This window comes from Amia ocellicauda, chromosome 7 (assembly GCF_036373705.1).
Source record: "Amia ocellicauda isolate fAmiCal2 chromosome 7, fAmiCal2.hap1, whole genome shotgun sequence".
Lineage (NCBI taxonomy): Eukaryota > Metazoa > Chordata > Actinopteri > Amiiformes > Amiidae > Amia > Amia ocellicauda.
Window position 1 is genome coordinate 31,307,693 of NC_089856.1, and position 25,959 is coordinate 31,333,651.

General features: G+C 36.6%; 1 protein-coding gene across 5 annotated transcripts in view; it reads left to right on the forward strand.

Annotated features, from left to right (window-relative positions):
* Positions 1 to 1,647: 1,647 nt before the first annotated feature.
* The window catches only part of lpp (LIM domain containing preferred translocation partner in lipoma), a 184,082-nt gene continuing 159,770 nt past the window's right edge, over positions 1,648 to 25,959 (forward strand). For 2 of the 5 annotated variants that reach the window (XM_066709184.1, XM_066709182.1), the window contains exons 1-2: positions 1,648 to 1,798; positions 5,474 to 5,565. The gene's annotated coding sequence lies outside the window, so the exon portion shown is untranslated. The other 3 variants (XM_066709183.1, XM_066709185.1, XM_066709186.1) reach the window with 3 other exon arrangements.

Below are 25,959 nucleotides of genomic sequence, written 5' to 3' on the forward strand. Positions count from 1 at the left end.
ACATACATACATAAATACATACATGCATAAAAAAGCATCTCTTAATGTATTTTGTTGGAGTTTATGAACTATTTTAAGCAACACATTTCCTGTAGCTCTTCACAGCGTGACAAAATGATAACAACAAATTCCATCTGCTTATATTTCTTTCTTTGCAAATACACCTTGCCACAAATACAATGAGTTGCCTTACTGTAGAGTGCCATAGTCTTGTATGTTTTCACATCAGCACAGTACACAGCAATTCAGAGCATTTACCACAAGAAAATTACTTTGGAATCAACCACATATTGCAGGAATGAAACAACAACATTAACCCCTCTACAGTAAACGGGATCTTCCTCTGCTTATTTAGTTTCTTTCATTCTTTCCGTCTTCTTCTTCAACTTTAATTTTGATTTTGTGACTTTTGTGAAAAGTAATTGATATATAGTAATAATGACTGTGCAGTGGCACTCATTAAGTGGTTGTAAATAAAGAGATACGTGATGTGCACAGAAAGGTAAATTTTGTATTTAACCCAACACTGAAGAACCATAGATGTGCAGAATCTCAACAAAACTGTGAATCACACCTCAACAATTCTCAAATCTCTTCCTAAAGCATACACTGTTTTATATATAATAGCCATGTAGGTTTCTGAACTGATAATGCCCAGATTAACTTCTTTAAATCATTTAATAACATATATATGCGTTTTAACTCTGTTTTCCTTCACAAAATAACGAGGATTGGGTGAACAGATTCCATTTCCAGCCAAACTAGACTTATTGTAACCAGATCTTGACACCAAATAAGGAATTCCTCATATCCTCACCTCCTCCTGAGCTTTGATGATAACCAAGGGAAGGGATCTTTGGGTTGCTTTTGATCCTAAGCTATCATCTGAGTCTCACTTCCTTGCATTTACCAAAACCATTCAGGGTCTCCTGCAGGAATGCAGAATTTGGGGGGATGCAAGTGCTTAATTTCAATGTATTGACTCATATTGCTTTTAACGTCTTACAGCTCTCACTCTGCAAGGATGGGCCACAAGATTCAAGGGAACTTTTCCAGACACCATATTGTGTTTGGCTTTCAATTTCAATAGCAGCCAATTTGCTTAAAATAAATCTTATTTACTTTTATTTTTGGCCTGCCCTGTGACTCCTTTTGTGATGGGTATCGTAGAAGGATGAAGCATGGATTAGTATGAAAATTAGTATAATTCGTATACAAATCATTCTCAGGGGATATTTGTTTTAAGTTGTACAGTTTTTTTTTGTAATGTATTTTTTTTTTAATTATGATGATTATTATTAGGGAACCAATATGAGATGTCACAAATGTAATTGTTTCATAATCTAGCATATTAGCAGTCACCTCTATTGGCACCCTTGCTATAGTTTAAGTGTATCCACCCACACTTATATAAATCCAGCAGTCAATATTTGTCTCCACCACTTATTGTTTTTTAAGTTTTCCTGAGTTATGCGAGTTACTTTTATTACCCCTGGTTGCATTTTACTTCCAATAAGAAATAAAAGCCGTGAGAGGAACAAGCGCAACACAGTCGGCTTATGATGAATGCTTATTATATAGCCGGAGTGTTTGCACAACATGAAAAGAAACATCAGGAAGAGGGAGATTGCAATACCATGCACACTGCCTTACATGGGCAATTCTCGGCGCTAAGGGTGTCTCTGTCGGCTGGAATTCAGCGCTGTGACGTCACTGCCTGCCGCTCTCCCAGATTTTGGGGAAAAAGAAGTTTCACTTTTTTGTGGGATTTGAAACTCATTGATTCTTAGAAAGCGAGGTAAGAGAAACGAGCAGGTATTGCCACATCGCCGCGTCTTCCTTCACAAGCAGTCAAGCTGAGGGCCCGGCTCCACGTCGCGGTGTATTCCCGTCCACATACATTGTGGCAACGTATTGTTCTTTGCAAAGGTGAATCAGCCCTACAGCTCGGCAGGGCAATGGAGGGCGTGGGCTTTGCTGCAGGAAGGGGATCTGAGTTTTGTATTCCCCCTGTGCCGTGACTGGCGTTTGAGTAAAGTCGGGGACAGATCGTATGCGTTTGTAAAAGTGGGTGCAGTTTTGCCTGGGTGTCGTCGATACTGATACAGTGTTTTTATGGTTCCTCGATTGAAGTGCAACTTGGTCGCTGTTCGCCGGGCAGATAGAGGCCGTGCAGGGCAAGGCGGAAGTGGCTTGCTTGCAGCTCCTGGATGGGGGCGACGCGGATGACTGTAGCCTTATCGATGCGTTTCTTTTCTAGGCATTTGTAGTTGAGCTTTTTGGTGTCCGAAACTATGTCCGCCATGCACGGACGATTGGCACCAGGATGACGACGAGCATGCTACTGCTACTACTTTCGTTTGACTGTTGACGAACTTCTGCCATGTGTCACAGGATCCGATGCCACGATATTGTCGTTTTGCGATAACGTTACGCTTCAAAAGAGCTTAAATTCAATTCCTCCTCTCAGCCTCCGCCCCAGGGAGCGTAATGATTTTAGTGAATTTGTACTTTGCATGCTGATCTGTAGCCTGTTGGATTATGACTGACGTGTCCAACTCTGGACTCTGTTTTGACTTGCTCTTATAGTAGGGACAGTTTGATATGCATATTCATGTTTTGATTCTGGCTCTTTTCACAGTATTTTTACCCTCTAGTACACAACTTACTATACTTATATTTGCCAAGGTTTCAGATACAGGTTCCTATCAAGTCTTAGGTCAAATCTTACTTAAGGTAGAGGGTGGCAATACTTATCCTAGTTGGTGTGTAAGGTGGTTTTGGAAACCTTTTAAACTGGTGTTGGATCTACAAGGAATCCTTAACCCCAGCACAAGTTACTGGTCCTGTGTTCAGGCCATTGTACAAATACCAACCCACATATGCATGCATGCCAATGTATGGGAAAGCTGCAATTATTAATTTTCTGTCTTCATTTGTAGTAAGAGAGTATGGTAACCAGCAATCTACAAATAAATACAACTTAAAACACCATTCTATGTGGCCGGCATTTTCATAAGTACACATTATTTGCAATTAGCTCCTTTTTCTTGTTTTTCAGTTTTGAATGGATTCACATTTCAAGGGACTGATACAACTTTAAGTAAGAAACTTTAAGTGTTAAAACATCTAAAATCGAATCCTGTCTAGTAATAATAATAATAACAATAAAGCTCAATTAATGTTTTAAATGAGAGCTCAGTGGTGACAAACAACATCAGAAACCAGTATTCTAGGAATAGGGATGACAAACACTGAACTATGATCTACATCAAGGGCAGTAGTGTGGAGTAGTGGTTAGGACTCTGGACTCTGGAGTGGAGGGCTGTGGGCTCAATCTCAGGTGGGGGGCACTGCTGTTGTACCCTTGAGCAAGGTACCTTACCTAGATTGCTCAGTAAATGCCCAGCTGTATAAATGGGTAAAATGTACCAGTTGTAAGTCACACTTTAAACTGAGTAAAATAGCAGGATGATGTTACAAAGCACAGTATTAGTTGTTTGATGTTATTAATGTAATGATAACGTATTTGTTAGTCTATTCAAGATATAAAGTGCATCAAGTTACAAATGAGACTTGGGTCTTGTTATGCCTCAGTCTTTATGTAGGCTAAATTTGTTTTGACTTCACTTAGTACTTGGAGAAAACATATGAATATTTGTATGATATCAAGTCTAGACATGTTCAATGTAAATAAGATAAATAAAGTGACTGTTAATTTGAAATATCTTTTTTTCTTTCTATATCCAAAAGTACTTCAAATTACACTTTGATACACATTTGTACTTCAAACGTGCCCCAAGGGTTTGATCATCAAACTGAATTTCGTGGCTTGTCATTTTTAAGGACGTAAAATAAGCAAACTGAAACCCTACGTTAAAAAAATTAATTGAACATTTTTCACTGATCTGCTGTTGAAACATGAGATCATATCTGTGGAGGAAGAGAGTATACTAAGGATACAACCTGTGTACTTTTTAGGGAATTGTGGCCTTTTATATTGCATGTGTTGGTGTTAGTTGATATGTATATGACATAACTAGCGCAGCAAAACAAGGTAGCTTTAAAGAGTTTGGACTGTGTTAAAGTATAAATTACAGTGAATCAACAGAACAGTTTATTTTACTTAGGGTAATAGATTGACTGGATGTAGCATGAGTAGCGCATGAGAAACTGAGAGGCCAGCAAGTGCAGCTGAAGATAAATTTATCACTGTGATGGGAGCAATGCACATGAACTCTAGGTGACTGAAGAATTAATTAGTCAGCAAGTCTTTCTTAGTCTGCTGTGTGACTTGAGGAAGGAAAGTGAATTTTTCATCTTCTATTTACAACAAGTTTCTGTGAGACAGGCAGGAAGAGAAATGAAGCTGGTCTTGTTTGGCGTGACTGATGAGGAGCCAAGCAACAGAAGAAGGGGCATTCCTGACAATGTTAAGTGTCAGGGGGAGAAAACATGTCCCTTAGTTCTAAGTTCAGAAGCATCATAGAAGAAGCTTCAGTTTCAGTTTCCTTTTTCATGTTTTCTTCTCCCTTATTGGCATTCATGTGCAAATAAAATGTCAGGGTTATTCTTGAACATGCTGTATTTAAGGCACAGCTTGGCCTTGCAATGATTTGCATGTGGGGACCTTAATGACATAACAAAAATGATGCATTGCCGCAAACAACTCCTCCGGGATTTAGTCCAATAAGAAAAAAGAAAGCGACAGATTTTGAAGGGGTGGAAATGTCCTATCGTCATCTTCCTAAGAAGTATAAATGCATCAAACTAATGTTTATGAACGGAGACTAAAAGTTAATGAATCTATAAATACCATTCTATAATGTTGATGCAGGGCAGTTTGTGTGACTCAGATATTTGAATTCTGTACCCCTATATCACCTAACAATTATCTTAAAATGTGTATCTTGCTGTTTTCAGTTTGTGAGGGCATGCTATATATTGCACACAGGACTGAAATGTCACACATCTTACTAAGCAACACCCTACTGCTGGTTTGAAAAGAGCTGTCTTTCATCCAGATGGAAAAGTGCAGCAACTCAAGTGGTGTTTGATAACAAGTCCACTGAACATCAGAAAAGGAAACATAAACAAGAAGAAACATTTACCAATAAAAGAGAAAACAAGTGCCACCTGGGAAGAGAAGAGGCAGAGTATTTGAGACAGTAGCTGCTCACTTTAATTAATAATGACTTTTTGAGTGGTTCAGCTTGTGCGCTTCAGTTACTTTCATGTGCTAAACCTGTGAAGTTGGCACAAAACAAAAACACTGATTCATTATAAATGACAGTTCTTTTAAATAGGTCCATTTTATGAATCCGTGTAAATGATCTGTTTTTCAGACTCTGACTTTGTGAATGTAAGAATCTCAGATATTATCCATCAACTTGTGTATATTATGTAATACTTGTGTGTGTGTATATATATATATATATATATACATTTTTTTTTTTTTTTTTTTTTCTTCTAGACCTGAGTGAGTTTGAGCACACCACAGAGGAAGGGAGACGTGAAGGACTTCCAGAGCTTTCGTTGTTTAAGCAGACGTGCAGAGCGGGAAAGGTATGTAACCCAACAGTGACCTCAGTGAAGCTCATGCTTGCATTCACTCGAGAAACCTGTACTCTACTTGAGCTTTTCACTGTCTTACGCCATATGCATCCATTTGTGTTTCCATCATAAGTAAATAAATAATATAACAATATAGATTTCCCAGGTTTAGGTGATTCTCAGGGATGTGCCTTTTTTCTGTAGTATTTTTAAGCTGCTGTCCCCACCCCCCTCTAGAAAACTATTATAATTAGTAATAGCAAAATAATCATTATGGCTGTTTGGTTTTGCACACAATAAAACAACTCGTATGCATGTAAATAACTACTTTTTCTATACTGAATATATACATTGAAATAATGACACCCTAAATCGTATCTAGTATGTGATTTGTCCCTCTTTACCTAAGGAAAGATACCTTAAGTATATTTTTCTGAAATATGAGCAAAAACATCTCCCATTCAGATTATGCAAAAATGAAACTTTGAAAACATTATGTAAGCCTTCATTTTAATTTGATGGAGTCTGGAGTCAATATAAAGCAATTGCACAAAACTCATGGCACATGCATGACACTCTTATGTAACTCTTGTATGTATATATATTTTTTCTTATTGGTTATAACTGCATTCAATTGTTTTGAAAAATACAAATACAGTGAGGGGAAAAAAGTATTTGATCCCCTGCTGATTTTGTACGTTTGCCCACTGACAAAGAAATGATCAGTCTATAATTTTTAATGGTAGGTGTATTTAAGCAGTGAGAGACAGAATAACAACAAAAAAAATCCAGAAAAACACATTTCAAAAAGGTTATAAATTGATTTGCATGTTAATGAGGGAAATAAGTATTTGACCCCTTTGACTTTGTACTTGGTGGCAAAACCCTTGTAGTTGGCCACCATGTTTGCACACATCTCAGGAGGGATTTTGTCCCACTCCTCTTTGCAGATCCTCTCCAAGTCATTAAGGTTTCGAGGCTGATGTTTGGCAACTCGAACCTTCAGCTCCCTCCACAGATTTTCTATGGGATTAAGGTCTGGAGACTGGCTAGGCCACTCCAGGACCTTAATGTGCTTCTTCTTGAGCCACTCCTTTGTTGCCTTGGCTGTGTGTTTTGGGTCATTGTCATGCTGGAATACCATCCACGACCCATTTTCAATGCCCTGGCTGAGGGAAGGAGGTTCTCACCCAAGATTTGATGGTACATGGCCCCGTCCATCGTCCCTTTGATGCGGTGTAGTTGTCCTGTCCCCTTAGAAGAAAAACACCCCCAAAGCATAATGTTTCCACCTCCATGTTTGACGGTGGGGATGGTGTTCTTGGGGTCATTCCTCCTCCTCCAAACACGGCGAGTTGAGTTGATGCCAAAGAGCTCGATTTTGGTCTCATCTGACCACAACACTTTCACTCAGTTCTCCTCTGAATCATTCAGATGTTCATTTGCAAACTTCAGACAGGCCTGTACATGTGCTTTCTTGAGCAGGGGGACCTTGCGGGCGCTGCAGGATTTCAGTCCTTCACGGCGTAGTGTGTTTGCCAATTGTTTTCTTGGTGACTATGGTCCCAGCTGCCTTGAGATCATTAACAAGATCCTCCCGTGTAGTTCTGGGCTGATTCCTCACCGTTCTCATGATCATTGAAACTCCACGAGGTGAGATCTTGCATGGAGCCCCAGACCGAGGGAGACTGACAGTTATTTTGTGTTTCTTCCATTTGCGAATAATCGCACCAACTGTTGTCACCTTCTCACCAAGCTGCTTGGCGATGGTCTTGTAGCCCATTCCAGCCTTGTGTAGGTCTACAATCTTGTCCCTGATATGCTTGGAGAGCTCTTTGGTCTTGGCCAAAATTCCAGCTCGTTACCTGTATAAAAGACACCTGGGAGCCAGAAATATTGCTGATTGATAGGGGATCAAATACTTATTTCCCTCATTAACATGCAAATCAATTTATAACCTTTTTGAAATGTGTTTTTCTGGATTTTTGTTGTTGTTATTCTGTCTCTCACTGCTTAAATACACCTACCATTAAAAATTATAGACTGATCATTTCTTTGTCAGTGGGCAAACGTACAAAATCAGCAGGTGTTTTTGCTCATATTTCAGAAAAATTTCCCTCACTGTAAATCCCCCAGAAGGTCATATTTTCACTCTTGTCAATTGACTAATGATTATTATTCTCACACTCCACAAAGCCATATTAAAGCTGGACATCCCAAATGATTATTAGAACGCATCTCCACCAAAGTCAAAACCTTCTGAAAATAACAGCATTTGTGCTTGACTTGAGTTTGGTGTGTAATCTCTTTCAGCAGAAAGGTCACATTTTCTTTTCAGAATTTCAGGCCCATAAGGTTAACAACTATCGTTTTTTTTCTGAAGAGATAAGACTTTCTGATCAGGAGCTCATGCGGTAGTCTTCCAAAAGCCCTGAAGCACAATTTAGCCTTACCTCAGTCCTGGCCAACTACAATATTACATTCATATCAGAATTGAAATAATTCGTTGATAGAGAAGCATATTTATAAAGTGTCCTCTTTTATTGTTTAAGCAATTGTTATAGCAGTTAACGGCAATATGTCAAAAGAATAATATTTTGTTTATATTTGTTAGTCATTTTATTATCCTCTATATTTAAACGTATCTGCCAGTATGTTTTCTCTATATAGGTATTTGTATTTGCTATTGAAACAAATACATCATAGATATCCTGTGATGGTCATGTTTGGTTTTGTGTGTAGGTGGGGGAGGGGGTATGTGAGATCTGACATATTACACGTAAAACTACATTGCCATCAGTAATCAATCGGCGTGATCCTGCTTGACAGTTGCCTCATTCCGGTCCCTTACGCTGAACACTATTTCTTCTCCCGTCCCCTCGTTTCTCTCCTCCCTTCTCATTTTCTATTTCTATTTTTCCCTCCCTGCCTGCACTTCATAACATTTTTTTTATTTTTTTTGGGTGATTATACAGCTTATTCACTAGAACATTAATTATATTGTCAGGTTCACTGAACAAACAGTGAAGTCTGAAAAGCAGGAGATTGAGGTATATTTACTAAACTATGATAGAAAATGTGTTGAATATGCCAGCCTTCTGCTTCACTGCAAACATGCAATTATTCCTCCGCTTAAAAGAAAAAAAAAAACATTAAAGTTGCATTCCATCATTTTGGTATTGTTTATTCTTCTATGTTAGGGCCATTCACAGAAAACCGATATTAATGAAAATGTGTTTTCCCAGACCTGACATTGAAAAAGTGTACTTCTCTAAAATAGTACTCTTCACCTGTCCTTGAAATTGCATATAGCCAACTGATGAACAGAAAAGACTGGAAGAAGGCAGAGTGGAAGTCATGTGTTAAGAAGTTGATTATTTTGGGAATCTTATTTGTTTCAGTGGTACTATAGAAAACAAATCACTACACGTTTGCTTCATGCATCGTGCAGTTACTTTTTATTAGAAGGGGAGATGTGGGACCCACATTTTAATTTTGAAGGTTTATTTGTGAAATCCCACTGGTACAGAAGAAAGGCCACAGTCAAACAGGAAAGGAAATTAACAAAACAACCGAATTGGAACCTTCCTTTCCAATAAAGAATATGACCAAGATTAATCATTTAGCCCCATCATCATGTTCGTCTTGGCAATTTCAGGGTGACTAAAGTACCCGGTTCTGCCTTGCTCCAATCATGGGGAAGGGAAGAGCTAATGTAGTGATCGTGTTCAAGTTAAGTCCTCCATAGATAAAGGAATATTGTTAAGGCATTTTGCAATAGGTTGCAATTTCTTGCACAGACTCCCAAGGGAGCCAGTCACTGTTGTAATAGTGTAATACCAATATTATTGCTGTCAGTGTTAGAGTCAAGTCTGAAGTATAAGATCATACATAACAGAACTATATTAAATAAACCGCTGTTTTTATAGCAAACATGCCAGTGAATGCTTTGCAATAATCATGAGAATAATCTGATAGCCATGGAGCTACGGCTGCCATGCCAAATGTCTGGTGACCTAGTAGCACAGTGACAAGTTTATATTGGTCTATTATGTGCCAGTGGATATTTTATTCTCCTACTGGGATTGACATGTATGCTGCCATATTCATGTTAAATCAATGCACTTACCATTGAGGTCCAGCATCAAATAAAAACCTCACACTCAGTTTGTGCTGGTCTTGGGCGTGGTTGGTACACAAGGGAGTGCAGTACATTATTATTATTAATAATAATAATAATAATAATAATAATAATAATAATAATAATAATTATTTATTGGCAGATGACCTTATCCAAAAATACAGTTCAGTACAAGGAATAAAACATTACAAATTCAAATTTACATAATACAGTGCCATTCATACCAGTTATGTCTGACACAAGAACTGTATCAAACTCACTGTCTGTAACAGATGGATGTGCTTAGAAGAAAGGCTATTTAACAGCTAGGTAAGGAAGACACAGGAAATATAAAGGTTGTTGCTGGTGTTAATTATATACCATTGATCTTAACTAATTTAGGTCAGCTTAAGGCGTGAAACTAACCAGCACTTAGCAAATTAAGTTACGTGACATCTCTACAAAAGTAGTGCATCATTTTTTAAATGTTTTAATTTCTTATGATTAGCAATAAGCACAATAGGACAAAGTCTATATTCAAATGCTGTTTTTTTTTTCATTAGCAGCAAGATGCACTTAATTTCCTATAATATGAATTCTTACCAAAGATACAGTGAGGGAAAAAAGTATTTGATCCCCTGCTGATTTTGTACGTTTGCCCACTGACAAAGAAATGATCAGTCTATAATTTTAATGGTAGGTGTATTTTAACAGTGAGAGACAGAATAACAAAAAAATTCAGAAAAACACATTTCAAAAAAAGTTATAAATTGATTTGCATGTTAATGAGGGAAATAAGTATTTGACCCCTTCGACTTAGTACTTGGTGGCAAAACCCTTGTTGGCAATCACAGAGGTCAGACGTTTCTTGTAGTTGGCCACCAGGTTTGCACACATCTCAGGAGGGATTTTGTCCCACTCCTCTTTGCAGATCCTTTCCAAGTCATTAAGGTTTCGAGGCTGACATTTGGCAACTCGAACCTTCAGCTCCCTCCACAGATTTTCTATGGGATTAAGGTCTGGAGACTGGCTAGGCCACTCCAGGACCTTAATGAGCTTCTTCTTGAGCCACTCCTTTGTTGCCTTGGCTGTGTGTTTTGGGTCATTGTCATGCTGGAATACCCATCCACGACCCATCTTCAATGCCCTGGCTGAGGGAAGGAGGTTCTCACCCAAGATTTGACGGTACATGGCCCCGTCCATCGTCCCTTTGATGCGGTGCAGTTGTCCTGTCCCCTTAGCAGAAAAACACCCCCAAAGCATAATGCTTCCACCTCCACGTTGGACGGTGGGGATGGTGTTCTTGGGGTCATTCCTCCTCCTCCAAACACGGCGAGTTGAGTTGATGCCAAAGAGCTCGATTTTGGTCTCATCTGACCACAACACTTTCACCCAGTTCTCCTCTGAATCATTCAGATGTTCATTGGCAAACTTCAGACAGGCCTGTACATGTGCTTTCTTGAGCAGGGGGACCTTGCGGGCGCTGCAGGATTTCAGTCCTTCACGGCGTAGTGTGTTACCAATTGTTTTCTTGGTGACTGTGGTCCCAGCTGCCTTGAGATCATTAACAAGATCCTCCCGTGTAGTTCTGGGCTGATTCCTCACCGTTCTCATGATCATTGAAACTCCACGAGGTGAGATCTTGCATGGAGCCCCAGACCGAGGGAGACTGACAGTTATTTTGTGTTTCTTCCATTTGCGAATAATCACACCAACTGTTGTCACCTTCTCACCAAGCTGCTTGGCGATGGTCTTGTAGCCCATTCCAGCCTTGTGTAGGTCTACAGTCTTGTCCCTGACATCCTTGGACAGCTCTTTGGTCTTGGCCATGGTGGAGAGTTTGGAATCTGATTGATTGATTGCTTCTGTGGACAGGTGTCTTTTATACAGGTAACGAGCTGAGATTAGGAGCAATCCCTTTAAGAGAGTGCTCCTAATCTCAGCTCGGTACCGTATAAAAGACACCTGGGAGCCAGAAATCTTGCTGATTGATAGGGGATCAAATACTTATTTCCCTCATTAACATGCAAATCAATGTATAACTTTTTTGAAATGCGATTTTCTGGATTTTTTTGTTGTTATTCTGTCTCTCACTGTTAAAATACACCTACCATTAAAATTATAGACTGATCATTTCTTTGTCAGTGGGTAAATGTACAAAATCAGCAGGGGATCAAATACTTTTTTCCCTCACTGTAAATGTTTTTCATCATCACCAACCACTTTTTATACTGTAATAAATGTCATGACAAACTCTGCTGTTGCCTGTAAAATGGCAATAGATAACCAGGATATTGACTAGTAGATGTTATTGGATTGGTGCTGCCAAGATTAATGTCTCCTTCTGTATTTTAAAGTAGGCCCGAACAAACAGAGTCGTGGCTTAATTATGTGCTATATGTACTGTATGCCTTACTTTTGGCCTTGGAGAGAGAATGTTCTTTAGAAAAAGCAAGTAGGATTGATTTTGACTTGTTTTCAGTCCATTTTTCCATATTTGGAAATGTTTACCTTCCAAAGTTAGAGGAAGTAGGGTGGATGATGGGAGGTGAGTCAGTTCCCATTAAAAGCAATTCCACAGCAATTTGCAGGGCTTTAGAAGGGATCTTCTGATATAAGCTCATTCAAAAGCAAAGAAAGAGGCAAAGCTTGTTTGAAGGACTCGAAGTGACGTAAGTAATACAAAGCCTTACTACTGTATTTTTTCCTACGGAGGCTGAAAGTGTTAGAAATCTGGGTTTTCTTGAACAAAAATCCAAATCCTGAATCCAGGTGTTCGCAGTCTGGCCTGGTTGCATCCCAGTTTACAATTGAAAAGCTGTGTTATGTTCTAAGGTGATTATTTCATTGATTTACTAAACATTTTTGCATACAGATATCACCTTCAGGAGGTTTAATGTTTACCTTTGTTAAGACATCTTTTGACTGTAAGATTGTATGCGTTGGGGGTTTGCACTTGGTGTGTAATTGGTATACTTTTTGATTCCACAAAATGTAAATTAAACCAGAGATAAAGCAAGTTATTCATTACGAATGAGGATGCTTAACAGGTATGGAGAATCTACCCCCCCACCCCCTACCCCCCTAATTCAGCATAAGAAACATGTATGCTCTGCCTGTATATCTTTCACTCTGTAGAGTACAAGTCCCTAGAGATCAAGAATAACATTTGTATTTGTTTAGGAACAGTGGAATGCTCAGTTTGCCTCCTTGAAAGGCAAGGGAAGCTGAGCAATATTTGGGATACTATTCACATTCAATTATAGTGGGATATTATTTATTTATTTCCCCTAATTGCATCTGCATAGTCATCCCTGATTCTTGGGGAAAAATCAACATTTCAGAAGAAAGGTTGAATCAATGTCTACCTTATAAAGGAATGAATATGATTGAACATTTGCTGTCTATACAGATTATAATCTCTATTGGACAGTGAATGTTTTTCTTTTTCTTGTTTTAAATCTTATAATTTTTTTTGAAGTATTCAGTAATACTGCAGATAACATCACAGGGTCATGTGCTCAACACAAGATAGTTGTTTGTTTTTGCTCAGATTAATGGTTAATATAGATCACGGAAAAGTTTTTGCTTTTGGGTTTCTTCTGCTGTTCTTCAAAAGAATTTAAAAATGAAATACATTAGTTTAGCAGTAGCTAGTGTACAGCCAGAAGCTTTATAAGATTTGGTTTAGTGGTCTAGGTGAATGGGAGGGACATCATTTTAGTTAACTGCCTGTTTTGATTACTTCCCCCTTTACCTTAATGTGCAGGAGGTTTTATTTTAATTTCTAACTAGGCATTAAGATTATTTAATTTTGAACATGTTTTAAAGCATGTGCACAACATCTTCATCGAAATTCTGAGAAAAAAAACAACATGTGGGTTTCCCTGTATGGGGACTTTTTGAATTGCATGATAACATGGAATCTTTTACTGTTCGATAATAACCAAATTAATTCTAATTATCTCACAAACCAAATTTTGATAAATGCCAGAAAATTAATAAGCATTCACTTAGACACTTTCTTTAAAATACAATTGAAGCAATTCAAAGAATTATCAAACAATTGAAACCTTTAAAAGTGTCATAAATATATCTCATTTGTGTCATGTGTCATTTTAGTTTTTTTCCTCTTTTGGAAAATTTTGCAGCTTTTTTTCTAGAATCGTGTAATTCTGTGCATTACAAAACTTGCATGATTATTTAAATTGTTACTGCCCCTAGAGTGCTCCACAACTGCAGTTATTTCTTTCAATTTACTTACTATAACCGTTAATGACAGTTTTGATTTTAACATTTTTAACAGTTTGAAATTTTAAGCAATCTGTAGAATATACTTGAAAAATATCTTTAAATTAACAACTTTTGTTTGAAACACACAGCTAAGATGGTTGAATTAAGCAAATTATCAATTAAGGTTAGGTCACAAGTAACTGAGCGCTCAGCTGGATCAGAAATCAGCAGATAAAGGGAAGTCCAGTACCAGGGTTGAAAAGCATTGCTAGTACAGGAGAAACTATTCAGTCTTGCTTTCAAAATACAATCTAATTTAATAGTGAGGAATTCAGAATTTCATCACTGAAAGTCTTAAATGAAATAAAGTTGTTTCTAATTTGTGTCTTTTATTTATTGTCCTTTAAGTCCATTCATCTGTATGTTAAAGTTGAACTTTTTTTATTTTTCTGCTAATCTTTATAATCTTTCAGGCAGTTTCAGTATAAATGAATTCGTTGGGGTGCTTTGACTTTCCCGTTTCAAAGACTTTTTCTTTTGCCAGCTCTCAAGCCGTGTATAATTTAGTCTGTGGCGCGTGACACACTGCAGTGCAGAAGTAGGCTAACTTATGACTGCTGCCTCATACAAAATGTTTACTGGCAGTTTACATAATAATGTATATCTGAGTCCATGAAGGAAAGCGGCAGGAAAAGGTAGAAGTAATAGGATTTAATGTAGCTGTGAGGAATGATATGGCAGACTTTAATGATAGTGCAGTGTGATAATCTAATTACCTTTTGCTTGATGGTGCACAAGACATGTTCACCCAAGTCTTTTCCTTAGGGGAAACTCTCCCAGTCGCTTCAAAGTCTTCACTCTTATTTAGCTCACGCTGTTAGATCAGATGCTCTGCTGTAGCTCTTTTATTGCAGGCATCTATGTCAGTTTTCTTTTAGTTGTTTTGTATTTGAAAGCTGATATCTTTGCGATTCATACGACTTGATTCACATATTCCCACTCCATCCAAATTCGGAGGGCCATTCAGGCTAGTGTTCAGGACAGAGTAAATAGATAATGTGTTACCTGATATGAGATACAGAATTTGGAAATTTCATTAGGAGCAACACAAGGGAAGGGCTTTACTGTTTTTCAAATTAAATTATGCCCTGTTGGGTTCCATTGTGCTGTTATATCAGTTTGCTCCCAGGTAATAAGGTCAACGTTAGGGGGTTGATTTTGTGAAAAACAAATATATAAGAGCAAGTTTGACAAGTGACCTCGATGTAACACTAAGTTTTGCAGAATTTTGTGTCATTGCTGATTTCTTTAAAGTAATACTAAGGGCGATAAGGATAAGGGCGTCTGCCAAGAAATAAATGAATAAATAAATTATAATAAAAGTGTCATAAAAAGAAGTGTTATCATTTTGCATAACAAACTGATATTTTAAGTCTACTATTACAAATTCAGTTATATACTCACAGGTTGGTGAAAAGAAAGGAATAAAATAGATGTTAGTTTTTTTTTTTTTAATATTCTCTCTGGTTGAAGTTTCTGTCTCTGTATTAGGATTCCATTAATATTAATTTATCAAAGAATAATGTATTACTATTACTGACAAATGATTTCTCTGAGCCTTTTAATGAGACCGGACCTAAACATTTACTTCAAATTTTTTTCCAGTTGCTTCTGAGTGATGAAATGAAGAAGCCAAACACATTCATCAGTTCAGAACATTTTCCTGATTCTGTTGTTGTTATGAAACATGCAGTCTTACAAGATTATAGAGTTTATGTGGGTCTGTATGTGTGTCAGCTTGTGCTCAAATATGTAGATAGTGTGATAAAGACACTAACTGATTTTCGTCTCTGTGTTTTTGTTGAAAGTTCTGAGAAAGAGAAAAATAAAGGGAAAACCTTCTCCGCAACTAACTGCTAACTTCACCGTATTCTCAAGTATCTCCCTTCCATTTTTAAATATGTGGTCAATCTCCCATCCCACTTGAAATGAGAAGAGCATGCTCCCTGTATGTCTGCTTGGCTCATTTCCATGTCAGAATCAGTACTGTGGATGCTTTTATCTACTCTACACAGCCGGGTGCTAAATTATTTTTAGGCACCTGATATTTAAGAGTATAAATGCATTTTAACCTTTCAGTGTCGGTGCTTTAGAGTTGTCTAGCAAATATTTAATCTAACACCCCCCAAAAAAAAGAAAAAAGAAGGCTATTATCATTTGCATTTATGGCATATTGCTCAGAATCACGTAGCTGTACTCATGAGTGTACAACTGACAAAGAGAAGGTTGTTGTGTATATGGACAATGTATAAAATCTTCCTTTGTTTGATGTCCAACCAATTCAGCAAAATCAATAGTGCACTTCATCATAGCTACAGTTTAAATGTGGTTCAGGCATTTTCGTGTAGCTCTGTAAACAACAAAATACTTGCTGTTGTCTGTCTGAAATTGTATTCAGTGTTCATGAACTGCACAAAATCAGTATGTCCCCAGTATGTCAAGAGCAGCTCAGTCTCCATTAACAGAAGACACCGATGGATAAAACTAATCTTACTGACTCAACATACCTCCTCCTTTCTTAATAGTTTCCAGACTCATTAATACCATTCAGGTCTTTCTAACAGGATGAAAAGAGCGTACAGTGCAAAACCAGCTCAATCATTGGAGTTAAAGACATCTCAAAAAACAGATTCCTTGTCCAAATTTAATCCCTGCTAAATATATATCTGTCCAGACTCTTTAGATATGAGAGTATCCCTCCTAATCATGTTATCTTTCCATATTATATCTCCATGTACTAGCAAGATTTTGCTTAATTAACCCAGGTGAGGTTGTAGTAATTACTGTAGAGTACCAGCTGGGACTATAAGTATATTGGTTGTTAAGTCCTACCAAAAATAATTATAATTGAATTAATAATTTGTTACTAGATGTGTAGTATTAATAAAAATCCACTTCCAATTTACCCAAGACTGTCTTTTGATCAGGAAAAGCATGCCCCACCCCACAAACTATTTGTCTAAAGCGTTTTTATGGAAGTTAACTGTGGTATGTATGATTATGATTTGAGGATTTAAAAATAATAAAAACGATCTTATAAAACAAAAACGGGTAAACTAGAAAATCAATCAAAATACTGCACTGTACTAGTCAGAGAACATAATCGACACGTGACATAGAATGTGCACATTACTGGTCACCTCAAATTGATTCTACAGAGAGATAAGAGGTAAGAGATAAGAGTAATACAGCAGTTAGAGGGGACATTCTCATGCATGCAACCAGGATGTGGCATATTATTTTTGGTTTGTTAAGTGTTTACAGTTCAACCTTCTCGCAACCTTGCAATTAGAAAGTCAATTTCTATTTCTGATCACCTACGTCTTGATATCCATCATTAAATGTCTTCAGAGTAACCAAAGAACATACACAAGTAATATCTTTTTCAATGCATTTAAACAATACATATTGGTTCTGATCCTAATTCTAATGTTCCCTTATATTTTCATACATTATACATTGCATGTAAAAGTAATTATTTTATAAGTTCAAGCTTACATTAAATGTGTAACTCTCCTACAGTTTTCAGCTGTAGTTCACTGGCAGATTTATCTTGACTAAATTAGGGACCGTGTTCATTCTCTGTAGCACAATAATTATTAAATGGAGCAGAAATGACTAACGCTGACAGGTGATGGAAAAAGCCCTCTTAAAATTATCTGTACTTTGTTGGCAAAAGACAAATTAAGTCAATATTACCTCATGTCAATCAAATGTATTCAATACAAATTTGAGCTTTTCTAACATGATGAAATGTTGATATTTGGGTTCAGAAGTAAAGTCAATGACACTAATGGAAAATGTGCTACTTTGGGGTGTACCTTTCTGCACCAGTGGCGCACTACATCACAGATGTTTGGAAATTAGAGATTACTTAGCTAGTCTAAAAGGGTGGGATATTTAATTTAGCTAGATTGAAAAGGCCTGGTTTGGAACATAACCAGTAGGAGTTAGGACTCCTATGTACCATGTCAAAAATACAGCAATTACTTTAGTATTGGAATTTCAGCACCAACACAGTTGCTTTTTAGATCTGAATATACCAAGCCTCAAGGTCACACGAAATGCTGTAGAAGAGTCGCTTCTCCTTATCATTTAATTCGTTCATTATTTGGAAGGCTTACATTTCTATATGCTTGTTCATCTCTTGAGTATCAAGATAAATTAGTGCAAATTAATACTTCTAAAATAATGAATTAGGTGGCTGGTCGTTTTATGTAAAAGCTATGGTATATCTGCAATTTATTTCTTCCCACTTTAATTTGTTAATCAGTTTAATGCATTTGGTGTTATTTTTCAGAAAAATTTTGACAAGACGCACTTTCATATGCTGAAATTGCTGTGATGTTATTTCCGGCATGATGGGGACATACCCCATAAAAAAAAAAAATGATTGGCTAGTATTTTAATGTGTGATTTTACATATGTGTGTGTGCGTATCTGCACTGTTTAAAAAAATAATTTTATCGAGTGAATGATTCGCTCAGATGGCTCATTTCAAAAACATGTATTTTTTAAAATTATTATTATTATTATTATTATTATTATTAAATTGAAGTTGATCTTCATTGAACATTTTTATGAAAGAAACTTCAAGTTTGCTCTTTGGTTTCAAAACTGTCTCTGATCTCAATGGATTTAAAAGCTACTTAACCATTCTCAACAGCAGTAATAATGTCAAATGTTCTTAGAACAAAGCAATGACAGAATTATATGCAATGTCGGGATATTAAACTGGTGAAAAATAAGTTTTGGGTTCAAAAGAGACTATAAATGACCCCTTTTAGCTGCATTTTTCTATTCAGGTGTCATTCCAGGCTCTTTGTTATCTTTGCTACTATTTTAATGGGGTTTACCCTTCAGAAACAGATTATACCAGATTCTGCAATGATAAGTGTTTTAAAGGTTGTTCGCCCCCTGACCCCTGCCCTGCCAGTTTAGTACAAGGGCTGCACAGAAACAGATTGCCCAGTTATTTCCTTCGTTTAAAAGCAGTAACATATTTTTTACTTGCTTTGAGACCCAACATTTTGTATGGATGTAAATTGAATTGGAAGTAAGTATTAAATCAACCACTTATTATTATATTGATGGAAAGGTTATGTCTGGCCCTATGATGCCTGTAGTTATAGTAAAACAATTCAGCGATGGTAAAACAAGAAAAAATAATCAGGTAGAGCACAGGGTCCTCATGGAAATGGAAAATCCTGAACAAACAAAACAGACAAAAATCTTGGAAAGTGATGGACAAATGCCAAAAATAAAATCACAGGAAAAACCATTTAGAATTGGTGGATTTTCTGAATCATGGCAATGGCAGTCTTCCAGTTTGCTGCTTTCTTTAAATCTGTATCTAACTGAATGTTTTCAGACCTGTTTCATTCATGTGATACTCAGTGACTGACTAAAATAAAGCGAATAATGCCTTTTGTTCAGTCAGCAGGTTCATTCATTGAGGGGTTAATAGATATTTGGTTTCACAGACAGCATACGTTTGATGTGATGCAGTTGTTGAGTGTAATTCTTTATTTTAATGCAAACAATGGCTTGAATGATTTTGTTTGTTATAGCTGGTGTTCTTTATAGCAAAAGATTATCAACTGTTGGAAGTATTGTTCTTAATGTAATGGTCACATTGGAAAAAGGCAAATTCAATGAGTAATACAGTAATTATAATAATACAGTCTACCCTAATAATAATACTAAAATGAGATTATGAATAACACTAGAATTATACATACCAGATTGTGGCATGCATCCATGTGACATGGGTAATTGTATGTAATTATAAAGCCACCATTTTTTTTGTTCTTTTTGGCAAAAATTCCACATACCTTTTCATATGCAAATAATGAAACAAGGCGACAATGTTTTGATTTTTGTTTTTAATTCTTGTGGATAACAAAACACAATAGTTTGTTTTTATTTTTTGCAAATTAGTTTCATATGTACAATGGAAATTATTTTTTAATATTGAAACTGGTTGCTTACTTGCTTACTTTAATAAAAATATTTCCTCTGCCAACAGTTAAACAGTTGCATTGTGTACAGTTTGCACTTGTACTGTGCTACAGTGTAACACAGTCCATTCAGGAGACTGCTGGTTTGCAAAACGTGCATAGGAATCACGTGCACGCTTGTGAGATTTAAAGCCCTTCAATCCTTGGTGATCCCAGAATGAGATTGAATGCAATTACCTACTGACCTAAATCATTTCCTGGCAGAGAGAGTCACTGTCCTTAAACTGCCCGTCGGCACCTGCAGTCACTTCCCTCCTGTTTCTGCAGAGTTTGATCCCTAGGGTCCAGTCTTTATATAGATTACTTTAATGGAATAACTTTGCTCAGCTCTTTTGAAAGGTGCATGTTCATTTCCGGGGGGGACAGCTGTATGATGATTTAGATGTACATCCTCACATGCACAGATGTAAGCAGATGTTGGTTTGTGGTGCATTTGTTGGCACGCTTATTTGCTGGTTGTATTCAGCAAATATGCTTAAAGTTTTTGACTTATGTGATAATGCTGTCCAATGTTTGGATTATGGAGTTGTGGAGATAGGTGTCACAGAAGGTTAATTTTGTAGTCTTTTCAGCCTCTCTTCATGACCTCGTTTTAAATCCTTACTAAGTTGAGAAGTAAAATGTACCCAGGGGTCATTAATCTAAGTCATATAAAAACAAAATTAATCTGTTAAATTTTAGAATAATTTCCATCTAACTATAAAAGGAGATAAGAGCTAAATAATTGTTTTTTTTGGCCTGGATTAAAGTGTCCTTGCAGACCATTTGAGGAAGCTCTTAAAGTACCTTCTGCTACTTTTCCAAAGTCCCTCATGTTGCTCCATCACTACTTTTAGGAACATTAAAAAGAAAAAGCCATCAACTTCATAAAGCGAGAAAGTGCCTTTGTGTCTTTTTTTTGTAATTCATTACTTGCTGCTGTTTTTTTGCAGGTTATTAATAGGTGACAGTATGTACAGAGCCTTGGTCCTGTGATCATATCACTACAGTCTTGACATCTGCTTTGGTTTGACTATAAATCCAAAGTACTATAAAGTTTGAATCTAGAATTCTGCTGTGAATGTGCAGTGCTCTAGAAAGACTGTTTTGTTCTGTTGCAAAATATACTTTAATGCATTCACTTTTCTAAAGTTTAAAATTCTGAGAGACATGAACTCCTAACTGTATTAAGCAGATTTGAAAATTCAGCCTAAAATGCCTGCTAATCGGATGGTATAATATGCCTTTGGAACATAAAAGCTCATTGGCTCATTGCGATGGCTTACTCAACCAGTGGAACACTTAATGATCTTGTAAAATCCTGCTGCTCTCTCCAAATTTATTTTTTATTAAATCCTTATACTTAAAATGGTATTGGCACCATGGTCCTCCAGTTTTTTAATACCATATTTGAGAAATTGGTCTTCCTCATTCTAAATGAAACAGCTGCCAGAAAAGGGAAAAAGATAAAGGCTATATTCTGTGACGATGCAGAAATAACATGGTGGATCTAACATCTGTCTGGAAAAAAATAGATTTTTCCCCCTCCCCATTCAGAAGTTTAGTTCACAACTTGTTTAACTACAACATTTTTTGCAGCCACATTACAAAACAGAATTTTAATCTTTTGATATTCATCTTGTACTGCATTTTGTAGTGCAGAGAGGGAATTTGATGGCTGCAGTCTTTTTATGATCAGCACTTTCAATTGTTCTATGGGCTATGGGATATTAGGAGTCTGAGCAAACCATGCAGTGTCTCCATATTGTTCTCTTTGAACCGTTGTGTTATACTACCAACTATATGACATGGTGTTCAATTGTTTTGGTAGATGTATGGGCCCTTACCATGTAATGTAATTAGTTCACCTCCACACTTTCATCATCTTTGACCTGTAGTGTGCTGCACAGCATGTAGACAAGTACATTTATTTCAAGTTTTGAAAAGCACAGACTTGTTATTCTGGAAACATGTATAACACTAGCAGAAAAATGTTTTGTGGTTCTTGTCCTTTGCCTCATCCAAGACTGAAACAGATTTATACATTGTATTGAGAAGGTCAGAAATCCTGGATTGTGTCCAATTCCTAGTTTGTTTAACTGGGGACACTTTTGCCAGGATTGCTTCAGGATTGCCCTGTGCTCAATGGGGCTCATGTCCAATAATTGGCCAAGCCATGGCAAGCTTTTGATGCCCTCGATGTTGATGGTCTTGTCATGCGTATTAATGTAGGGAAGATTTATGGTTTAGGGGGCACTACTGGAACACACTGATAGTTTCTGAGTGCAATGGGGGTAAGCTGGTTATTTGCCTTAATCCAAAGTTGTGTTTCAGTGTTTAGGAAATTCATCACCTCTTTTTCCACACAACAGAAACAGCTTTATTTTATCAGTGGCTGAACCAGTTTTAAAAGCTCACAACATGCTGTTTCAGGTAACTGGATAAGGCATGCCAGTTGATAATGTGTATGTCAAGGAAACTAGCTGAACATGTTTAGGGACCCACATAATTGAAGTTATAAAGTAATTACTTATATTTGTTTTCCTTCTGATACTGGAGGATTTATTGTTGTCTTGTTGTCTAGCACACTAACGCTTTCTCCATGTCAGAATATTAATAACCACCAGCTTGCTGTGCTAGTTCCAGTTGTACAACATTCAGTAATCTTCCGTCTGGCTTTCATTTGGTTCCCGTCTGCCATCGCTCTTCCCATTTTCATTGTGTATAATGATTAAACTTATAGACGGACTGTTTACAAGTGTATCTTTACTGCAGCAACCAAGACAACCACCAGTCTCAGTTTCTCAGAGGCAGTGTTACATAAATAAATGACATTAATGAACACTTTTAACTCTGTTTTAATTCTTAATGATATTCCAAGTTCAGATGATGAAATATTCTCAAAACTTAAAATGTCTCTAGATAGATATAATTGCCGCGGATGATCACATCTACAGTATAAGGTGGACTGTTTTTGGTTTGCCTGGCATGCTGAAACAGGGGAAGCAGTTGGAAAGATGTTATCTGTTTTGTACAAACAGACTTCCCACTGGCATTAGATTGAATCATCTTTAAATTACTGCACAGAACTCATACTTTCATTCGTGTGTCAACAATTTGCCAATTGTTGCTGTGGTCTGAATTTGGAAGTAAGTGCTCCTTAATTGTTTTTAATTTAATTTAAGCAAATATTGCTGCCAGACTAGGGCTAACATGTGCATTAGTATCCTGGTAACAAAGGTTTAATAACTATACTTCACAAACAATATAGACTGTTATAAGGTTTATATGCATGCATGTGTACCACGTAAAGTTAATTTGGAATGGCCTTTATCAGCCAATATAGATTTATCCATTTCAGCAAAATACAAGAAGAGACCCACTGTTTTTTAATGGCCTCATTTGATTTGTTTCTGTAGCTAGCAAACAAGTTCTGTTGCATTAATTTAAATGTTTGTACCACACAGTGTATTTTGCTGTCAAATGTTCCAATGACAGAAGTTATTTATTTATAATATACTGTAAGATTTTGAAAACTGTTACAGAAGGAATGTGGTCCTTAGAAGCAGATTACGTTTTTCCCCTACTTGAGATGCATTGATTACACATTTCTAAATCTAGCATTGCATTCATCCCAAATTGTTCTCAGGATTTGTTCTCATTCTAATGACTTTTCTTGTTTTTTTGTTGATGTTGTTCTTGATCTTGGTGTTCTAAGAAGAGAAAATTGCCATTCTAGGAGTTCTATTTTTTTTAAACTTCTTAAGCTTGTAAAAATAGTGTCTTGGTATGAGAAGGGAATGGGACAGAACATCATAGGCAAATATAAACAGGAAAAGGCAGAGTCTAACCCCTCAGGCTGTGGTTTATTCCATATACGGGAGAATACTGCCATAGCTGCCTGGATTCCAAGCATAGTGGGCATTCCTGCAAGTTGGGAGGGGGGAACATGGGCCACGCAAAACAGAATGATTATTGGTGAAAGATCATGACAAAAAGCATGCACCAATTTATAATAGTAGTGAATGGCAGTGGTACTGTAATGTACATGTGACTTTTAATCTTATTTATTTTAAGCCAGTCAATCACGTCTGTATGCCTGTAGAAAGATTGTCCAGTTTTTGTTTGTTACCTTGAACTAGATTTACTGTGTCTCTGTGTTGACCTTAAGGACTTCTGATGGGTTTGATAAATGTAACATGCATACCACTATAGCAAATGCGGCAAGAGCAAAAGATCAATGGCACACTCAGAAATACATTTTAACATATTCATTGTGAGACACTGCAGCATTGCCATTGTGCCTTTAGTGATCAATAAATCATAGCTCAACTTTGATGCTTAGAGGTCTAGCGGTTATCCTGTTTTGGTTTTTCTACAAGGCATATTTGTCCTTTCTTAATACTGTGCACTACAATTATGTTTTTTGGGGGTTTAGTTTTATGAATATTTCCTGCTGTAAAGCTAAGAAGCTGGTCTCAGGAATTAACTTTGTGCATTTAACTTTGTGAAAAGTGGTTTGATTATAATTAAACTTGGTAAAATGGGGTCAGTCTTTCTGAGTATATCCCATGTAAGAGTTTAAGGATTCATTTGCCATTGTGGGTAGCCAGTAAAACAATGGCCTTTGAAATGTAAAATTAGCTTCTGAAGCAGTTTAAAATTTGGGGTGCGTTTTGGTGAATGTGGTAGCGGACATTTTGATCCTAAAATGTATTACCGAAAAAAAAAAATGGTAACCATAACAATAAGCTTCCCAAACCAGCTTGAATGTTCCATAAAGTTGGCAGAATAGAAAAAGAAATTCAGTGATGATGACCAATAAAGAAATGTACTTTAGACTGTTTTGTTTTTATAATAGAAATCTTGTCATATCTGAAAACATGTCTGCAACCTGCTGGAGAACAGTTTTTAGAAACTCTATGTCACTATTAAGGCCCGTGTAACACTGTGCATCATCTAATGGCCTACCAGGGCATGCCTAGAACATTTTCTGGGGCTTGAATCCACAAGTTAACACATTCATACATTTCATCTGAATTCAACAGGTTTAACTTCAACATATTTGTAAATAAACAAAATAAAGTCAAGATACCATACGTTTTTAATTTAAGTTCAGTCTACATTGCCAGCTATAAAGGCAATAGATTGAAAATCAAATAGGCGTACTTAAGTCTGTCCAGTGAGATTTTTCTAAGAATAATGACCATGGCAGTGACTAACTCTGGAGGTCTCTATTGTGCTCCTTTCATTTTGGCCTGGATAAATTAAATTATGTACTTTTAAAATAGGAAAGTAACTTTTTGCCTTGTTTGTCCTGAAATCTCATAATTAATCTCTTGACCGTTTCCAGTGAAAACCACTTTCACAAAGTAACCAGCGGCTTAAAAATGTTCCCTCATACCCAAAAGCATAAAGACCTTTTCAACAAGTAAATTGCATTTCTTTTACTGATTAGCTGCCTTTGAAATTGTTAATGGCATGATGTACATGAATTGTCTGATCACTTAAGTTTGATTAGCAATGTCCCAAATTTGAGTTGTAAATTGCTGAGATAATGTGAATATTTGTCTCTTTGCCTTTTTGTTGAAATGAGCTGTTATGCTGAAAACTCTTTAAACTAAATTATCTTAATAGAGTCCGAATTAAAATTAAATTGCTGCATTAAAAAGACAGAATTGTGGGTTTTATTTGAACGGTTTAAGAGTAGATTCCTTTTCCAGTAAAACTGGTCTTATAGTTAACAGTTTATTCTTTATGGTTGATATGTAAGACTTGGGGTAGTGGAGGAATAGCTTTTGCAGGATTGTTTTTTGAATAAAATTAATTAGGGTAATTGTTATGTAAGAGACATCATCAAAGCTTATCCTTAACTATGATTATCATCTAATTTATGTCTTTAGTACATCAAGAATCTGTCATTCATTGGTAATGACATTCAACATGGTTTTAATTTTTGTTAAACACTGCATAAAGAATTTGCTTAGTTTCACA